Here is a 15,129-nt window from a genome sequence, read left to right as displayed (position 1 = left end):
TTCTCTTTCTGTCGCCTGTGCCATGTCGAGTGGAAAGCACAGCGCTCCTTCCAATAGCCTTGCTTTGATTTGCCAGATCTTTTTACAGGGGTCAGATTTGTAAAAAGTGTAAAAAGGCATGAACCCACCTTTGACATTACCCGGGCCAGAGAGCTGAGGGGCGAGGAGTGAAATCGGATCCAGAGATGGCAATGCCTCACTCCCAGACAATCTGTCCCTAATGGGTAGCCAAGTCTTCTCTGCACAGAGGTGTCTGTTTCCCTTGGCAGCCAGGCTTTCCCTCAGTCAATATAAATCCATCTCCCTGGGAGCGGTCTGATGATGTATAGAATTAGGCTGCATATCATGACTTCAAAAGCACACTGATAAGCAATTTTCACTCTGTTAATTTTTCTCCATGAATTAGTGGAAAGGCTTTCTCCAAGATTACAGTTAAAATTTAGTGCCTGCCCTAAAATTTATATCTTCTTTAAATGCCTGAGTCTGAAAGCATTCCATTTCGATAAGTACCCATTTCTACCATATTTTTATTTAAAAGGCATTACTCTGTTAAAGTTAGATGGACGATCCTTGGATTTTTCCCAGATGAGTAAAATAGAGGGGAGCGTTGGGGGAGGAAGAGGAAGGCCTAGAGACAGGAGGAAGGGTTAGAGGGGGATCTGGGATACAGTCCAGGGCAGAAACCCTACCACAGTGGAGGAACTCGTAGGCCCTGAGAAACTGTGTTTTGTTACTGTGGGGACCAATGAGCCTGTTATACCATGTAATACTTTGGTTGAGTAAATATTGATACATTTATTTATCCACTGATCCTTTGCTCTTGTGCTAAACCCTGGGGACATAAGCATGATATGAGTCTTCCCATTGGTGAGATAGAATGATAACAGGTACTATGGTACAAGGCCCCTTGGTGTAGATTCAGATTGAACTTGAGAAGCTGAGCATCTAGTATGCAGCAGACATGGTGTCAGGGTTCTCACACATTTCATAGAGATGATGGGGCCACCGGACTGGTTTCCAATCCCAGTTCCTCCACTTCCTAACGATGGGCCCTTAGACAGCATTTAGCCTCTCTGGACCCCGGATTCCTCTGTGAGATGAGAGAGTTAGAGTACGTGTCTCATAGTGCGGTGAGGATGAATCGAGGTGTGCGCACAGGGAGTAAGCACTTTGCCAGGGCTAGCTCCCCATCGCTAGCACTGGTGTGCTGGGCAGAAAGGATACAGTGCCTGCCTAGGAAGGGTCCAGGCTTAGAGACAACTTCCTAAGAGGACAGTACACTGGACTTCTTAAACCTCCTCAAAAAAATTTTCTTCTGCTTGTTTCTGTGGACACACTTTTAAATGGAACTTCTTGAAAAGTCCTGGCCTCTGTCTTTCCCTCAGCAGCCCTGTCATAAGGCTTGGCTGTCCCTGAAGGGAGAAATCTACGGAGGCCTAAGGCCACCGTGAGCTGGAGGGCAGGAGGTGCCCACCAGGACACTCAGCCCTCATCTCCCGCTCTGTGAGTCTACACTATCCAGCTTGTCTTCACTGAACACTGTTTTAAGCCTGTTGCAATCATCTCCCATTTTCACAGGGACACGTCTAACCTGGTTTCTCCTATAAAGTCTTAAGTATTGAATACTTTTACCCCACTCAGTTTGGATTTGTGAGCAACAGCAAATCTGTTTGAACGTGAGTCTATGACATCCCCATGTCTTAATTTCCTGGTGTCTTCATGGAAATGGTGCTGGCTTGTTGTATACCATCTATTTTACAAATTAAGCAACTAAACCCTAAGAAAGACCAGACATTTTCCCAAGGTCACAAAACTTACGCTGGAGCTGAGAACGCAGGTCTAACTCTGCCTGAGTCCCACATGCATCCCCTCGGTGCCTTCCTGTGCTGTGCACAGTTTTAAAGGGCCAGTACTGGAGTGGAGCGAGCTTGGGCTTCAGAGTCAGACAGGTGTAGGTTTGGACATCTGCTCATGCACATTTTGACCCCATGACCTGATGTGAGCTACTGAAGTTCTCTGAGCCTCAGATTCTTGATCCATCACACTGAGGGTGAGGATGCCCATCTTAAAGGGTTGCTGGGTAACATGAGTTATGTACATACATCCCCTATGCATAATAGACACTCAGAAATGGTGGAGATTCTTATTACACTTCCCTAGTGATAAAAAAGGCTCACATGAAGCAACTGTTGGGACTTTAACAAGTTTGATGGGCAGCTGCAGTTGGTTGCAATGAATGAGAGCCATAAAATGCCGGTTTATTATGGTCGTGTTGTGCTGGAAATAAAGTCCCCACCCCCACCCCGCTTTGTACTTGGGAGTGGGAAGGGACCTCCTGGGCCAAGGGGATTAATCATCAGCTTTAATGTTATGTGGTGAGGGCGAGACTGTGGTCATGCTGGCATCGGAAAATGCCTTTGATCTGGCTCAGGTGCTGGGCGCCCAGCGAGCCAGCAACAATGACACCTTTGTGAGGTCTCGGAGAGGTGCAGGTCTGAGGAAACACTCTCCAGGAAGCTCAAGGACCCTCTTTGTTGTGGTTCTGGCAAGTAAAACCACCAACTGTCAGGAAAAATTCTCCAAACAGAACACAGGGACTAGAGGGGTCTGTGGGGTTTTCAAAAAGTGATTTCCAGCTTGGTCTGAAGGATTCTCTTTCTTCCTGTCTCCTCACTGCTGATGTTTCTAATTCTAATTTTGATTGGGGCAAAACTCCCAGGAATATTTTGCATTTGATCCAGGTTGCCTCTTTCTAGGTCACCCAGAGTGAATGAATGAAGGAATGTCCAAGTAACAAGTCCTTTAGAGTTGCCTTTCTTCACGTCCCTGTTACTTCCAGGAATCTAGAGGAAAAAGCCTGAGGTTGAACATAAGCCTTACTAATCAGGCCTTTGATATTTTAGAAGATACAAGTGTGGGCTGCACATTTATCTTCCTTGTAGATGATTTAATTAACAAGGAAAAAGAATACTGTTCTTTTTTTAACTGCATGAAAGCAGAGCTGCTTGTTCAGAGTTAATTACTACCAAGTCACCAAAACCCAAGATCATACGCAGCAGGGGTGAGCCAGAGGTTGAAAAGTCATGGGGTCAGATGGAGCTGATCCCTGCCATCGCTCCCAGCACCCCTTTTCTCGAGCTGTCAAGTCAGGTCGTAACTTGGCAACCTGTCTTCAGTCAGCATGACAGATGGGGAGAGGACCCTGGGGCGGAGGGTGGGGAAGCATTGAAGAGGTAAGGTTTGAGCAGAACAATAGTTGGTGAGACCTAGGAATTACATCTGCATCTTAAATCACTCAGAACTGAAGTTTTTTCATTTTAGGTGAATGTAGACCTGATGATTAGCTATCACATAGTGGGTGTAATTTCAAAGGCAGGCTCTTACATTGCCTTTACCGCTCACTTAGGTAAGATACTTCATCTTTTAGTACCTCTGTAACTTCGTCTGTTTTATGTGGGCAATAGTATTTACATAACATTGTTTTGAGGATTAAGTGAAGTAATGTTTGTAAGCAGTTTGGCACTGTTCCTAGCACCATATACCAAATATGGCATTATTGTTAAAAGTGATTCAAGAGCCAACTCATTGGAAAATACCCTGATTCAGGGAAAGAATGAAGGCAGGAGGAGAAGAGGGTAACTGAGGATGAGATGGTTGGCTGGCATCACTGACACAATGGACATGAGTTTGAAGAAACTCCTGGAGTTAGCTAAGGACAGGGAAGCCTGGCATGCTGCAGTTCATGGGGTTGCAGAGTCAGACACAAATTAGTGGCTAAACAGCAACAACAGCAATGCTAGAATGATCCATGTGACAATGGGTTCAAATTAAAAACATCAAGATAAACTCATGTTGAGTTTATTGTAGATCTCAGATGCATATATATAGAGAGAAATATTTATAGACATATGTAGGTATTCAGTTTAGTAAACCTGCATTTCCTAGCTGTGATAGTGGAGGGGTCTTTCAAACAAGGACACCCTAGCAGCTAGTTGCTACAAGCACTCCTGGTGCCTAGATCTTCATTTCTAATACTGTTTTCCAATAAAAAGTATCAGGCCTTCTTGGAGAAATGGTTGATTCTAGGACCTCAGATATGCAGAGGACACCACCCTTATGGCAGAAAGTGAAGAAGAAAAAAGAGCCTCTTGATGAAAGAAGAGAATGAAAGAGTTGGCTTAAAGCTCAACATTCAGAAAACTAAGATCATGGTATCCAGTCCCATCACTTCATGGGAAATAGATGGGGAAACAGTGGAAACAGTGTCTGGCTTTATTTTGGGGGGCTCCAAAATCATTGCAAATGGTGACTGCAGCCATGAAATTAAAAGATGCTTACTTCTTGAAAGGAAAGTTTATGACCAACCTAATTCAATTCAGTTCAGTTGCTCAGTCATGTCCAACTACTTGTGACCCCATGAACCGCAGCATGCCAGGCCTCCCTGCCCATCACCAACTCCCAGAGTCCACCCAAACCCATGTTCATTGAGCCGGTGATGCCATCCAACCATCTCATCCTCTGCCGTCCCCTTCTCCTCCTGCCCTCAATCTTTCCCAGCATGAGGGTCTTTTCAAACGAGTCAGCTCTTCGCATCAGGTGGCCAAAGTATTGGAGTTTCTGCTTCAGCATCAGTCCTTCCAATGAATATTCAGGGCTGATCTCCTTTAGGATGGACTGGTTGGATCTCTTTGCAGTCCAAGGGACCCTCAAGAGTCTTCTCCAACACCACAGTTCAAAAGCATCAATTCTTCTGCGCTCAGCTTTCTTTATCACCCAACTCTCACATCCATACATGACCACTGGAAAAACCATAGCCTTAACTAGGCAGACCTTTGCGACAAAGTAATGTCTCTGCTTTTCAATATGCTGTCTAGGTTGGTCATAACTTTCCTTCCAAGGAGTAAGCGTCTTTTAATTTCATGGCTGCAGTCACCATCTGCAGTGATTTTGAAGCCCAGAAAAATAAAGTCAGCCACTGTTTCCCCATCTCTTTCCCATGAAGTGATGGGACCGGATGCCATGATCTTAGTTTTCTGAATATTGAGTTTTAAGCCAACTTTTTAACTCTCCACTTTCACTTTCATCAAGAGGCCCTTTAGTTCTTCACTTTCTGCCATAAGTGTGGTGTCATCTGCATATCTGAGGTTATTGATATTTCTCCCAACCAACCTAGACAGCATATTAAAAAGCAGAGACCTTACTTTGCCAGCAAAGGTCCATCTAGTCAAGGCTATGGTTTTTCCAGTAGTCATGTATGGATGTGAGAGTTGGACTATAAAGAAAGCTGAGCACCAAAAAATTGATGCTTTTGAACTGTGGTGTTGGAGAAGACTCTTGAGAGTCCTTTGGACTGCAAGGAGATCCAACCAGTCCATTCTAAAGGAGATCAGTCCTGAGTGTTCATTGGAAGGACTGATGCTGAAACTGAAACTCCAATACTTTGGCCACCTGATGTGAAGAACTGACTCAATTGAAAAGACCCTGATGGTGGGAAAGATTGAGGGCAGGAGAAGGTGATGACAGAAGATGAGATGGTTGGATGGCATCACCGACTCAATAGACATGAGTTTGGGTAAATTCCAGGAGTTGGTGATAGATAGGGGGGCCTGGCGTGCTGTGGTCCATGGGGTCGGCAGCCCAACCCGGACACCACTGAGCAACTGAACTGAACTGAACTGGGGACTGAGGCAGGAAATAGACAAGATGATCCTAGAGTATCTTGCAGTAGCACCAAAAATAAAGAAATGTTAAAAAAAGAAAACACTGTAACAATTTGAGGGGACCTCCCTGTTTGCTCAGATGGTAAAGAATCTGCCTGCAATGCAGGAAACCATGGTTTAATTGTTTAGATCCCTGCATCAGGAAGATCCCCTGGAGAAGGGAATGGTAACCCACTCCAGTATTCTTGCCTGGAGATATAAATAAAGTGTATTGGATTATAACCCAAAGTGTCACATATATATTATGAATATGAACCCATACTGATATAAATAAGTAAACAGAAGAGACAAATCTCCCAGGCAGGAGAATTCCAAATAATTTATGTAGATATATACCCCCCCCCCCCACGAGGTGGAGCATGACTTCCTACTCTTAAAGCATGAGCTACACATGGTAACTTTCTTTCAAAGAGGAAGGACAGTACAAAAAGGGGGAAAAAGAATAATTTTGCAATGGAGAAATCTGAGCGCTAACTTTAGCCAGGTGATCAAGGTCAGCACCAACAGTGATAAGTAATGTTGATAGTATGTACTATTGCCATGATGTGAGGAGAATGGCACTTTATCTCTGTTATCTTCCTCCCCCAAACCCATAACCGTAGTCTAATTAATCATAAGAAAAACATCAGACAAATTCCATTTGAGAGACATGCTACAAAATACCTGACCAGCACCATCCAGGCCATCAAGAAACAAGGAAAGTCTGAGAAATTATCGCAGTCAAGAGGAGTCTAAAGAGATGTAACAACTGAATGTAGTGTGGCATCCTGGATGGGATCCTAAAACAGAAGAAAGATGTTAGATGAACATTAAGGAAATCTGAATCAAGTAAGGTCTTTAGTTAATGATAATATATCATCATTTTTTAATCGTGACGTATTAGCTTAATGTAAGATATTAATGACAAAACTAGGTGTCAAATCTATGAAACTGTACTATCTTCCCAACTTTTCTGTAATCTAAGCTGTTTTAAAATTAAAAGTTCATTAAAAAAATATTTATTAAATCATTCACTCATTACCAAAATGTTTTCTTGTATTTGCCTGGCTAAGTACTAAGGGTATTAAGATAAATAAGATAAAGTGTCATGCCTGCCTTCATGGACAAAGACAGACGAGGAGATGACCACAGGTCAGAGTGGTAATTCTGATGGTAAATTTAAGACTAGAATGTGGAGGAGTGGGGGCTACCCTGATGGCTCAGACAGTAAAGAATATGCCTGCAATGCAGGAGACTGGGGTTCAATCCCTGGGTCCGTAAGATCTCCAGGAGAAGGAAATGGCTACCCACTCCAGTATTCTTGCCTAGGAAATCCCATGGACAGAGGAGCCTGGCGGACAATGGTCCATGGGGTTGCAAAGAGTTGAACACAACTGAGCGACTATTTCACTTTCACTTTCATATGGAGAATGGGACCAGTCAAGTCTTCAGTAGACAGGGAAGCTTTCCTGTAGCATGTAGTACTTACAGGACTGTAGTTTCCCCACTGCATGGGGATGCTCTTCCTACTCAGTTTCAGGCACCAGATCCCCCCCTAGTCTCACCCTCTTACTCCTTATCTTGGTCTTTTGTATCTACAGCACCCATCACTGAGTTCCTATACTCCTGGATGGTTTGTAGGTATTGCAGACCCACTGGGATAGGACTGTAGAAAAGGAGAAGGTCACAGCTAAGAGAGAGTGGGCGAGTTTCTCTGCCTTAGTCTCTTTAGCAAGTGGCATCTGCAGAGGTCACGAGAGAGGTGGAGAAGGAAGGGAGTCCATAGGCACAGATAGGTCCACAGTCACAACTCCCAGGGAAGGAGCCAGGTTCCTGTGCATGATTCACTAGGGCCTGCAGTTGTCAACCTTTAGGACCAGTGTTCTCTATACTGAGGTTCACCCTGGGCCCCTCAACAACATGTTTGGAAAACAGACTGTATGCTAGGCATTGATTGGCAAGGAGGGGTTTGGCATGGTTCTATGAGCAGTAAGAAGCTCAAACAATCAGAAAACTCAGCATAGTGCTTCTCCTGGCATTTGAGGCAGGACAGTTCTACACTGCGCTGAATGGATAAAGTTCAGCATCCCTGGTCCAGCCTCAGTCATTATCTGAAGACAGGCAATAGTATTGGCTGCTGCCATCTATTGAGCACCTACAGTGTACCAGGCACTGTGCTAAATCCTGTATGTCTTGTCATCAGCTCAGCAGTCCTGTGAGCTGGGCACCATTACTCTCCCCATTTCACAAGTGAGGATATGAAGGTAAAGAGCAGTTAAGTGGGTCACACCATGTGCAGGAAGTGGGGACTGACCCCCCTCTAGGGGACTGAGCCCAGAGTCCTTGCTCTTCCCTTTCAGGTCCATCAGTTCAGTTCAGTTCAGTCGCTCAGTCGTGTCTGACTCTGTGCGGCCCCATGAATCTCAGCACGCCAGGCCTCCCTGTCCATCACCAACTCCCGGAGTCCACCCAGACCCACGTCCATCGAGTCAGTGATGCCATCCAGCCATCTCATCCTCTGCCGTCCCCTTCTCCTCCTGCCCCCAATCCCTCCCAGCATCAGAGTCTTTTCCAATGAGTCAACTCTTCGCATGAGGTGGCCAAAGTACTGGAGTTTCAACTTCAGCATCATTCCCTCCAAAGAAATCCCAGGGCTGATCTCCTTCAGAATGGACTGGTTGGATCTCCTTGCAGTCCAAGGGACTCTCAAGAGTCTTCTCCAACACCACAGTTCAAAAGCATCAATTCTTCTGTGCTCAGCCTTCTTCAAAGTCCAACTCTCACATCCATGCATGACCACAGGAAAAACCATAGCCTTGACTAGATGGACCTTTGTTGGCAAAGTAATGTCTTTGCTTTTGAATATGCTATCTAGGTTGGTCATAACTTTCCTTCCAAGGAGTAAGCGTCTTTTAATTTCATGGCTGCAGTCACCATCTACAGTGATTTTGGAGCCCCAAAAAATAAAGTCTGACACTGTTTCCACTGTTTCCCCATCTATTTCCCATGAAGTGATGGGACCGGATGCCATGATCTTCGTCTTGTAAATGTTGAGTTTTAAGCCAACTTTTTCACTCTCCACTTTCACTTTCATCAAGAGGCTTTTTAGTTCTTCTTCACTGTCTGCCATAAGGGTGGTGTCATCTGCATATCTGAGGTTATTGATATTTCTCCCGGCAATCTTGATTCCAGCTTGTGTTTCTTCCAGTCCAGCATTTCTCATGATGTACTCTGCATATCATAGCTTCTCTCAATTCCCCAGGGGAGAGGAAGAGCAGACTCGATTGAAATAAGGGCCAGTGTTGTTGCAGACATCTCCTCAAAGAAAAGATTTGAATGACAAATACGTGGGAAGATGCTCATGCCATTAGTCACTAGGGAAATGCCAATTCAAACCACCGTGAGATCCACTACATGCTTGTGAGAATGGCTGACATTGTGATGAAGGGGCAGGAAATTAGAACCTAACACACTGCTGAGGGGAATGTGAAATGGTACAACCACTTTGGAAAGTAGTTTAGCACTCTCTTACAAAGTCAGCATACACCTACTGTGTGACCCCACTGTCCCACTCATAAAAGCATTATGTCTATACAGAAACTCATGCAGGAATAGTAGTAGTAGTTCATAGTAGTTCAAGTTCATAGCAGTCTCATTTGTAATAGCCCCAAACTGGAAACAACCCAAATGCCTGTCAACAGTGAATAGATAAACTATTGGTCCATTGTTAGAATGGAATACTACTAAGCAATAAAAGGGAATGAGCTATTAATATGATACAACATGGATTCATCTCAAAGTATTAATTATGCTCAATGAGAGAAGCCAAACAGAAAGAGTATAAACTATATGTAATTCCATTTATTAAAAATTATTAGGAAATGCATTATATATATATATTTATGTCTAATAGATAATGACAGAAAGCAGATCAGTGATTGCCTACGGTGGGGCCGTGGGCAGAATGAGGACCAGGAGGATAGGATTATAGATGGGCACAAGGAAACTTTTGGGCGTGATGGATATACTTGTGTGTTAGTCGCTCAGTTGTGCCTGACTCTTTGTGACCCCATAGACTGCAGTCCACCAGGTTCCTCTGTCCATGAGATTTTCCAGGCAAGGATACTGGAGTGGGTTGCCATTTCCTTCTCCAGGGGATCTTCCCAACCCAGGGATCAAACCCAGGTCTCCTGCACTGCAGGCAAATTCTTTACCGACTGAGCTACAAGGGAAGCCTAGATATACGTACCTTGATTATAATAATATCTTCATTTGTGGTTGTCTTCTATGTCAAAATTTATCAAACCGGATATTTTAAATATGTGCAACTTAATGAATACCAATTATAGTTCAGTAAAGCTTTAAAAAAAATAAAAAATACAAGAAAATAAGAACAATAATAATACTGCCTACAGTAACTTATTTAGTGCTTACTATTTTCCAGGCACAATATCTCTAAAAATGGTTTAGTCTTAATTTAAAAAATAGTACATAGTAGATGCTCAATAAATATTAGTTGTCACTTCTTTCCTTCTAACCCAAGTAAATTCTCTAGGTAGTCTGACATATTTACTGTTGTGTTCTTTGGTCCCTAGCACAGACTGATAGGTATGGTTATTTGTATTTTTTAAATATTTTATCTTATATTAGAATATAGTCGATTAACAACATTGTGATAATTTCAGGTATACAGCAGAGCAACTCAGCCATACATATACATGTATCCATGCTGCCCCAAACTCCCCTCCCATCCAGGCTGCCACATAACATTGAGCAGAGTTTCCTGCAGTAGGTCCTTGTTGGTTATCCATTTTAAATGTTACAGTGTATACATGTCGATCCCAAACCCCCTGTCTCCTCCTCCCGCTTTCCCTCCCCACTCATGATTACCAGGTGTGCTTATCTGTGTTTTAATGGTGGGGATTCCCTGGTGGCTCAGCCCGTAAAGAATCTGCCTGCAATGTAGAAGACATGGGTTCAGTCCCTGGGTCAGGAAGATCCCCTGGGGAAGAGAATGGCAACCCACTCCAGTATTTTTGCCTGGAGAATTCCATGGACAGAGGAGCCTGGTGGGCTACAGTCCATGGGGTCACAAAGAGTTGGACAAGACTCTGTTTAATGTTACCAGCTCATATCTTATAGGAAGCTGACTTGCTTATCAGGTCCACACTAGTGGGTCCATGTCTCTGTTACCCCTCTCATCCCATCCTTTCCAGTTTAGAGCTGGTGTATAATATTCATAGATGCTTAGTGACTACGTGGCTGGATTGCTTCCCCACCAGCACCACCACTTCCCTTGCTGACAAGCGTGCAAGTGCTTGAATTTTCCTAAGTCTCCTTTCACACCTCCCCACTGCAGTAGGGCCGTCTTTCACCATCTGTTTCTGCTGAGGGGCAGGGGGGGGGCGGCTGACCAACTGGTAGAAGCTCCCCCGTCCAGGATGCTGTCAGTCTGTCTCCTACCCCCACCTTGCCAGTGATACCTGGGAGCTCACTTGGCTTCTCTAGGAAGTGAGAGCCTCACTAAACAGCTTTACTTCAGCAGGACCTGCTTTCTCTTCCTTCCTCCACCTCACAGTCCTCCAGAGCTCTCCATTCCCATCCATCATGGGTCCCTGGAAGAGAACGGGGTCTCTTCTCAGCAGCTCTTCAGGATGCACCTTGGCCCAGAGTAGATCTGCAGCTTGATCTCTGCTCTGTTTGGAAACGAGGGCTCAGGAGTCCTAGAGTCCTGAGCTCTAACCAGAGAAAACACCCCTCAGACCAGGCCACGTCGTTGGAACTGTGCTCTTTGGGTGATGATTATAGCAGTGGAGTGCTCTACCCAGGTCTAGACTGAGGGACAGAGGGTGCCATACATGGTTCCTTACAAGGGAAATGCAAATTCAAACCACACTGAGACTCGCGACATACTTGTTAGAAGGACTGAAGTTTGATAAGCATGTGGAACTGGAACCCTCACAGGCTCCTGCCGGGTACGTGAAATGGCACGACCACTTCGGAAAATAGTTGAGCAGTTTCTTATAAGAGACTCTCACATGTGCTGTGCGATCCAGCCATTCCGCTCCCATAAAAGCTGGGCAGGGCCGTCTGGTCCCGTGTGTCTGGAAGCCCACCAGGAACACAGCAAAGCCAGGTAACACAAGACCTTTCATGAGGTCAGAACAAATGAGAGTGTGTCAGCTGGCATGAGCCCAGTTTTCCACAAAAGACGGCAGCTCGCCTGGAAGAATGGTTGTGGCAGAGGGAAGAATCGAAATTAGCAGCAGTAACAACAGCAGCTAATATTTACTGCATGCTTATGATGGGGTAAGAAATGTGCATCTATTATTGTATCTAACTCTCATAATAACCTTATGCAGTTATCAATGTTATCCTCTCGTTTTATAGGGACTGAACCTGGGTTTCAGAGAGGCAAAGTACTTATCCAAGTCCATAGCTAGTAAGTCCTGGAGATGTTTCTAACCCAGGCTGTTTGATTCCAGAGCTCACATTGTCAGCTCTTTGCAGAACAATGAGACAGGGGCCATGGGATGGTTGGTTGTGCACATGGGTGTTTCGTGGGAATGGGGTGAAGTGACTACAAGGCAGATCTTTTTCAAAGTCTGGTGATAACTGCACAGTGAGGCCTGGGTGCAGTTCAACCACAATGTTCTCATTTTCCCTCCTTCTCAGTCTCTCAAATCACTGCCCTTTAAGGGGCCCCCAGACTAATGATAACAATAAAAATAAACAGCATCACTTGTCAACCACTGTCCCCTGGGCATGTATTTATGAGACTTCTTATTTATCATCTTCCCTGTTTCCCCGCTGCTCTGTGGTCAAGTATGGAATTAGGCAATTTGAAGACATGTGACTAACTTCTCAAATCACGGAGATGTTTTTGTATTCATTTGGAAGAGCATGAAATGAAAACCACATTGATTTTTATTCCCCCTTTTTCTATTTCCCACTCATCTGCTGGAAGGGTGACTCTGATACTGTGGTTGCTGAGGGTGACCTAGCAGCGATGGGCAGTGTTAGTGCTCTTCCAGCGAATGAGTGAGGATGTAAAGGAGTCTGAGACAGGCAGAGCCCTCACTGTCAGCTTTTGTACTGTGATTCTCAGTACACATCAACTCCTCCACTTCTACATACATTCTGGGGTTTCAGAACTTCTGCCTTATTGTTTTCTAGGTTTTTGTTAATATATATTTTTTTCGTCTTTATTTATTTATTTGGCTGTACCATTTCTTAGCTACAGCTTTTGGGCTGTCGTTCCCTGACCAGGGATTGAACCCAGGCACCCTGCATTGGGAGCATGAAGTCTTAGCCACTGGACCACCAGGGAAGTCCCCCTTCCCCCTTATTTTTCATCCCCATCTCCCACTCTCCTTGTGTGTGTGCTCCAAGGACCTCTTTTTACACCTTAATTAAATTTTCCTATTTTTTTGACCCTCAGAGCCACCAGAAGTTTGGTGTAGTTTCTGTTCTTCCATCTTACCACTGTGAGAACACCAGGAGAAATGACATGTAAGACAACAAAGGTCCCAGAAAAACCCATGAGAAATTTTTTGAGCAATCAGTGCTGAAGGGTTGAGGTTGGAAGTCCCTCCCTAATGAACATCAGTGGCTCCCTACTGCCAATAGGAAAAAAAAAAAGAGGTTCAGTGTGAAAACCCAGTGGAGAATTTGGCCATGTTGTTATAGATTTGGGATATATTCAGTTTAAAAAGAATGAACGTCTTAAATCTCAAGGAGGTGAAAGTTACTGCAGTGCTATGATGTATTATTTTTTAACTTTTTGCTGAAAGATAATTCACATACCATAAAACTCACCCCTGTCGTGTATTTTTCAGAACTCTAGAGAATGGAGTTTAGTGATGTTTGAGAAAGAGAAAGATTTAGTGCCCATATTCCAGGTTATACTATGGAACGATACCAGCTTGTGGTCTTTGTTACTTACAGGGGTAATAGAAAGATAACACAGAACAGTAAATTTCCACTTCTGCTTGCACTTGGGATAGCACCTGACACGTGGTGTGGGTCTAGTACATATTGGATTGATAGATAGAAGGACAAACAGAAATATGCTGGGTAGCAACCATCCAGGTTTTCTGAAGAACACATCAGGCCATACCAGTTTGGTGCCCTTTTCTTCGATGGGGTGACGGGCTACGTGGTGAAAGAAGGAAGATCCAGCATGTCCACTCTCTGGTCTTCAAGAAGACAACAGGTTCTTTCCTTGATGACCTGATCCTTCCCACTTATTACAGCAGCATTGCTACGTTTAGTCACAAAATTCTATCCGCGTGAGAACTGATTTGTTTCACTAAACTATACCTTGAAGCAGACCATAAGCAAAAGCATAAAACTGATTGAAAAGTGTCCATATCATCCAATTGCCAGATTTGTGTTTGGGCCTTGTGTCACTGATTTTAGCCTTAAGTCGAGCCAGGCAGAAACAGCCTTGATTCTGTTGATTGAGGGGATGTTTAAGTGGAGGGTGTTTGTGAGTAACTGGTCAGCCATCCAGGAGCTGCTTGATGTAGACGAGTCACAGGGCCATCCTGGCTTACCTACCTGCCATCTGCCTACCTGTTAAAATCTACTGAAAGTTCCTCAGGTTTCCATGTAACTCTTCATTGAAAGACTAGCTGTGATCTTGAAAGTCAGGGCTGGTGTTCTCTGAAATTAGGGAAATGATCCATGAAAAAGAGGGAGCCCATGGAGAGAATGGCCAGTTATAGTAACACATGTACTCATTCTTCTGTGTTATGCAAGACCCTAATTTGCATGGACCTACTTTGACGGACTCACAGTGGAGATGGTCCTGAATATCAAGTCTGATGGCTTCACTCTCCCAGTTAAAATCTCTCAGTGAGTCTCTTGAATCCTAGCAGATCATAGAGGATCATGTGTGACCTGAGCCCTGCCCACCCCTGGCCTCATCCCCTGCTATTCCTGACTTTTCATCCTATATTTTAATAACAAGTATATCCCATATCCTTTTGTGAATTCCATGGGGTCAAAGATTTGTAGAATAGAGAATATCCAGATTTTTAAAAGTTTATACTGTATGTATACAGTATATTACATACCAATGTTAGTGAGATCTAGGATAGCACCCATAATCAATCACATTTGTATTTCTTCAGTAAAGCTTATGAATATTCACACCGGGGATGTTAAATAGGTTCTAAATAGTAAGCTATTTATTCATTTTGCCATCCCATGAAACATGAAAAAAGCGATTGGTATTTGGAATGCTTTAGATTGAAGAAGTATAGACTTCTTCTTGCAGAGATCCTGTACTTTCTCATTTGGCCTTTAGGCATATTTTTTTTTAAACTCTGGCTGGAATGGCCACAGCTCTCTTCTACCTGGTGAGTCTCATCACTACTAGAATCATCATCATTATTACAGTTCACATTTATTGAACATTTACCAT

General features: G+C 44.0%; 1 protein-coding gene across 10 annotated transcripts in view; it reads left to right on the top strand.

Annotated features, from left to right (window-relative positions):
- Positions 1 to 15,129, top strand: part of FGGY (FGGY carbohydrate kinase domain containing) — a 523,600-nt gene that overhangs the window by 290,848 nt on the left and 217,623 nt on the right. The gene's annotated exons all lie outside the window — the stretch shown is intronic.

This window comes from Bos taurus, chromosome 3 (assembly GCF_002263795.3).
Source record: "Bos taurus isolate L1 Dominette 01449 registration number 42190680 breed Hereford chromosome 3, ARS-UCD2.0, whole genome shotgun sequence".
NCBI lineage: Eukaryota > Metazoa > Chordata > Mammalia > Artiodactyla > Bovidae > Bos > Bos taurus.
Note: the sequence above shows the minus strand (reverse complement) of the source record. Positions and strands in the feature narration are given on the sequence as shown.